General features: G+C 39.6%; 1 pseudogene; it reads left to right on the top strand.

The window, feature by feature from the left end:
* Positions 1-1,536: 1,536 nt before the first annotated feature.
* LOC102953013 lies at positions 1,537-2,543 on the top strand (annotated as a pseudogene).
* The last annotated feature ends 3,457 nt before the right edge of the window (positions 2,544-6,000 follow it).

Genomic DNA, 6,000 nt, shown 5'->3' with positions numbered 1-6,000 from the left:
TCCTCTCTCTTTTAATGCCTAATATTTGTAATAGCTTCTTCCTCTCACTTCCAGGAACCTCTTTCTCCACCTAGTCAACCCTCCTATATCAACATCTCTCTCATTTCCTCATTTTCAGTGAAGATAGAGACCATAAGAAAGATCCATGCCCCAACAGCATTCTGTTAGTGGTACCAAGGGCTGGGGCCCAGAAGTCCCCACTATGAGAGGCTGAGAATCTACATGACCCCCCATATCAGGCTACAACTATGAACTCTGGTGATGCCCTTTTACCCTACTGCTGGGCTATTTTACTTGCATGGAAATCGTGACCATTTTCTCATAGTTGATAATCTAAAACAGTGACTTTGCTTTGTAAAATGTCAACAAGAATATGAAAAAAATGCATTTGAGAATCTATACAGTTGTAAACAAGGGACTCTTGTTTTCACTGAATGGATTTAAATTCCTTGTTATTTTGATCCTGTGCAAACTTTGCTATTTCAGGATGAAGACATATGTTTATAAGCATATATCAATGAACAAAAATTGTACAAATATTTAAGTTAAAAATTGCAAGTAAGTTAAGTTAACCTCTCCACTTTTTTGTCTATACAAACATTTTTTTTCACATGAGCTCCCTACTTGGACCTGTCTTCCCTGTAACTACCCAAATTTTGCATAATAGGCAGCATTTCTTTGAGTATAGTTCTAAGTGTTCTGCGTGTATTATCCCAGTAAGTTCTCAAAACAACCATCTAAGGCAAATACTTTCATTAATTCCATTCTGCAGATACAGAAACTAAGACAGAGTTTACCATAGTTCCTTAGGGCTCCCAGGTAGGGCAGGCATTTAAAACCAAGCAGCTTGGCTCTAGAACCCACATTCTCAACCATCACACTAAACTCTGATATGGCATGCTTATAAATTTTATCTTGGGGGCTTGTATCACCTGCATACCTACCATATTTTCAACCTCTTTGACTTTAAAGTTGAATGTATTGGGGCACCTGGGTGGCTTAGTCAGCTGAGCATCCGACTTTGGCTCAGGTCATGATCTCACTGCTTGTGTGTTTGAGCCCCACATCAGGCTCTGTGCTGACAGCTCAGAGCCTGGAGCCTGCTTTGAATTCTGTGTCTTCCTCTCTCTCTGCCCCCCCCCCCACTACTCTCTCTCTCTCTCAAAAATAAATAAATATTACCAAAAAATTTTAAGTTGAACATATTAACCTGTAGTGGATTATGGACATAGATGTAAAACATAAAATGATAAAACTTTTACAAATTAAATGGAAGAACATCTTCATGATTAGGTGAAGAAATTTTAGATTTGACACCAAAAGCATGATCCACTAAAGGAAAACTTGATAAATTGCACCTCATCAAAATGTAAAACTTCTGCTCTGTAAAAGACACTGTTAAGAGGATTACAAAGATCAATTATACACTGGGAGAAAATATTTGCAAATCAGGTGTCTGATAAAGGACTTGTTTCTAGAATATATAAAGAAGTCTCAAGATTACTCCTTTCCACCCGTGGATGTCGCTGAGTAAGCATCGTGAAAGTCTCCCCTCCCACTGCCGTCATGTCTAAGTCAGAGTCTCCCAAAGAGCCTGAACAGCTGCGGAAGCTTTTCATCGGAGGTTTGAGCTTTGAAACAACCGATGAGAGTCTGAGGAGCCATTTTGAGCTTCCCCGTAAGTGGGGAACGCTTACGGACTGTGTGGTAATGAGAGATCCAAACACCAAGTGCTCCAGAGGCTGTGGGTTTGTCACCTATGCCACTGTGGAAAGAGGTGGATGCAGCCATGAATGCAAGGCCACACAAGGTGGATGAAGAGTTGAAGAACCAAAGAGGGCTGTCTCGAGAGAAGATTCTTAAAGACCTGGTGCCCACTTAACTGTGAAAAAGATTTTTGTTGGTGGCATTAAAGAAGACACTGAAGAACATCATCTAAGAGATTATTTTGAACAGTATGGGAAAATTGAAGTGATTGAAATCATGACAGACCGAGGCAATGGCAAAAAGAGAGGCTTTGCCTTTGTAACATTTGATGACCATGACTCTGTAGACAAGATTGTCATTCAAAAATACCATACTGTGAATGGCCACAACTGTGAAGTAAGGAAAGCTTTATCTAAGCAAGAGATGGCTAGTGCTTCTTCCAGCCAAAGAGGTGGAAGTGGTTCTGGGAACTTCGGTGGTGGTCGTGGAGGTGGTTTTGGTGGGAATGACAACTTTGGCCGTGGAGGAAACTTCAGTGGGCGAGGTGGCTTTGGTGGCAGTCGAGGTGGTGGTGGATATGGTGGCAGTGGGGATGGCTATAACGGATTTGCTAACGATAGAAGCAACTTTGGAGGTGGTGGAAGCTATAATGATTTTGGCAATTACAACAATCAATCTTCAAATTTTGGACCCATGAAAGGAGGAAATTTTGGAGGCAGAAGCTCTGGCCCCTATGGTGGTGGAGGCCAATACTTTGCCAAACCACGAAACCAAGGTGGCTAAGGCGGTTCCAGCAGCAGCAGTAGCTATGGCAGTGGCAGAAGGTTTTAATTACTGCCAGGACACAAAGCTTAGCAGGAGAGGAGAGCCAGAGAAGTGACAGAAAAGCTACAGGTTACAACAGATTTGTGAACTCAGCCAAGCACAGTGGTGGCAGGGCCTAGCTGCTACAAAGAAGACATGTGTTAGACAATACTCATGTGTATGGGCAAAAAACTCGAGGACTGTATTTGTGACTAATTGTATAACAGGTTATTTTAGTTTCTGTTCTGTGCAAAGTGTAAAGCATTCCAACAAAGGGTTTTAATGTAGATTTTTTTTTGCACCCATGCTGTTGATTGCTAAATGTAATAGTCTGATCATGACGCTGAATAAATGTGTCTTTTTTAAAATGTGCTGTGTAAAGTTAGTCTACTCTGAAGCCATCTTGGTAAACTACCCCAACAGTGTGAAGTTAGAATTCCATCAGGGTGATGCCAGGTTCCATTTGAAATTTATTTGCAACCTGCTTGGGCACAGAAGCCATTGTCTCCACAAACATTGGTGTGGTTGAACTGACAGTTAAAGTGTTGTGACCTGGAGTTCACCGTTAAAAGGGTCACCCAAGCAAAGTCCTGGAGTTTATTTGGTTATTAATATGATTGTTGGCACATCCTATGCAATATATCTAAATTGAATTATGGTATCAGATAAAATTATAGATGGGATTAAAGCTTGTGTATTGTCCATTATCATGTGCAATCAATAAATGATTTAATAGTCTCTTGAAAAAAAAAGAAGTCCCAAAATTCAACAATAAGAAACAAATAATCCAATTCGATCCAATTAGGAAATGCACAAAGACATGAACAAAAATCTAACTGAAAAGTATATACAGAGAGTAAGTAAATACACATGTGAAAAGATGTTCAACATCTTAGCCATTAGGAAAATGCAAATTAAAACCTCAGCAAAAAAAAAAAAAAAAAAAAAAAAAAAAACCTCAGCGAGGTATTATTATACACATATCAGAATGGCTAAAATTAAAAATAGTAATAATACTAAATCCTAGAAGCCAGGCCACTCATGCATTGCTGATGGGAATGTAAAATGGTACAGCTACTTTGGATAGTAATTTGTTAAATTGCTTTTTTTATTATAGTTATTTTAGAGAGAGAGCTCATGTGAGCAGGGGAGAGGGGCTAAGGGATAAAGAGAGAGAAACCCAAGCAGGCTCCCTACTCAGCATGGATCCCAACATGAGGCTTGATCCCACAACCATGAGATCATGACCCAAACCAAAATCAAGACTTGGACACTCAACTGACTGAACCACTCAGGTTCCCCATAATTTGCTAAATTGTTAAAACTAAACATATAATTATCCTATAGCCTACCAGGTGCATCCTTGGGCATATATCCCACAGAAATTAAAACTTATGCTCAAAAACCTGTATGAAAATGTTATACATTTAACTTATACATGTAATTATACATGTAATAAAGTTGCACAGTCTACACATACACACAGAAACACACACACAAAGACACTCACATGTAACACTGGGTAAAATATGAATAAATTCTGTGGATTGTACCAACACCAATTTTCTGGTTGTGATACCATATTATAGTTATACAAAATGTTATCAATGAAAGAAACAGAATGAAACATACATGCTTCTATACATTTTTTATAACTTCTTGTGAATTTATAATTATTTCAAAATAAATCATTAAAAAAAAAGTTGAATAGTCGGGCCCAACTTGATACCTCATTCCAGGAAGAAAAATGGCATAATCAACACTATTTGAATGAAGTTATTTCTACCAGCTGAAATTAACCTAACAGTATGATCGAGTCTGCATTTCACCATCTCAAGCAATACAAACAAACAAACAAACAAGGGGGACTTTAATTGATTTTTTCTGAAATTGACATAGATTCTGTCCACAGCCATCCTCCAACCAACAAGTCTGAAGACCCTACCCGAGAGATTACTGGCAAGACCAGTCCTTGGTGAAGCTATGTTGGGTTCTGGGGATAACTCCTTTTCTAAATTCTCATAAACCACATTTAGTCAAGTTTTCTGATTTCCCCATTTTCTCTTACCTATTGGTTGGTCTTAACTTGCTTTCATTCTTTCATTTATTTGTTCATTAATCACACACGTCCTAAATGTTCATCTTATATGCACTGCCACTCTTCTGTGGGGTCATTTGCCTTTCTGCTATCCCTTGGCTCCAACTTGTTCCTTACTTTTCTGTGAAAACAGAGGAGGGAGCATCTAATTCAATGTAGAGGGACTAGGCATCTTCCCAATGGGGGCATTTAAGTTGGTTTCCCAGGATTTTTCTCTCCCTCCTCCAGAAAACTGAGTGGAAAAGCTTTCTTCATCAAGGCAGCAATTCTGCCAAATTTTTCTCACTCTTTGAAAGATCCACTCTGTTACGTTTGGCTAAGATCCAAGAAATGTAATCTACCTCTAAACCAAAAACAAAAGCCAACTCTTCCTTTCCTGAGGCCCTTTCTTCCAAAATCAACTGAAAAGAAAAAATAAATGAAAACTCTTATCTATGCTCTAAAGCCCTCTATTTTCTACTGAAAACTCCAACAACAGAGATAAAATTCCAACTTCTTCTTACAGTCATGGAATTCTGTATCGGGAATGGATGTTAGAGGCCAGCCTCCTCATTATAGAGAAGAAAAAAAAGAAACAGATTTGGAGGGGTAGTGCAGCAGCCCAAGAGTCAGGCAGCCTAGAGAACACAGATTCTCTCTCAGCCAATGCCCCCTCCACTCTGCCATGTTTGCTAAATATTTTCTTACCAATATTTCTTGGTATGATACCTTAGGATAGTTGCTCTAGGAAGAGGACTAGGAAGTCATCCTCTGAAGAACTATATCAGATTCTCTACTAATGTCTTGTGTTCCAAAGGAACAAGATAGGCTCCTTGAAGGTAACATCTGAGGTTCCTTCTGCTTCTCTTCTCTCTCTCTCCCTCTCCCTCTCTCTTCAAATGCTTGTCAGTGACTGAGTCCCAAGAAGTCAACATTTACAAAATCCCCACTGCCTGACAGAGGGAATCAAAAGGGAAGCCCACCAACTGGTTCCAAGCTCCAGATAAGATCAAGAAAGTTCTCCTCACATTCTCTTCCACATTGCCTTTGGCAGGAACCAAGAGGGGACTGTTAATATTTCTGACAAGATCCCAACCCACCAACTCCCCAACCCTCCCATTTCACACCATTATCTTCCTCGAAACAATCAAGACCAACCCCAGAATACTTATAACTCTTTTTTTTCTGTCAGCACAAGAAGCCCAGAGCTCCTTGTCCCCCATATAGCTCTATGAGCAATGAAAACCCATCTCCCCCCAACACACACACACACACACACACACACACACACACACACACACACACAAACACACATGAGTCCCTATCTCTTTTCTTGCCCTTCTTTTTTTTACTTAGCAATTTTTGATCACCTGACAACTCATATGCTCTACTTGCCTTTCCATCCTCCTCTC

The sequence above is a fragment of the Panthera tigris genome, chromosome A2, assembly GCF_018350195.1.
Source record: "Panthera tigris isolate Pti1 chromosome A2, P.tigris_Pti1_mat1.1, whole genome shotgun sequence".
Taxonomy (NCBI): Eukaryota; Metazoa; Chordata; class Mammalia; order Carnivora; family Felidae; genus Panthera; species Panthera tigris.
Note: the sequence above shows the minus strand (reverse complement) of the source record. Positions and strands in the feature narration are given on the sequence as shown.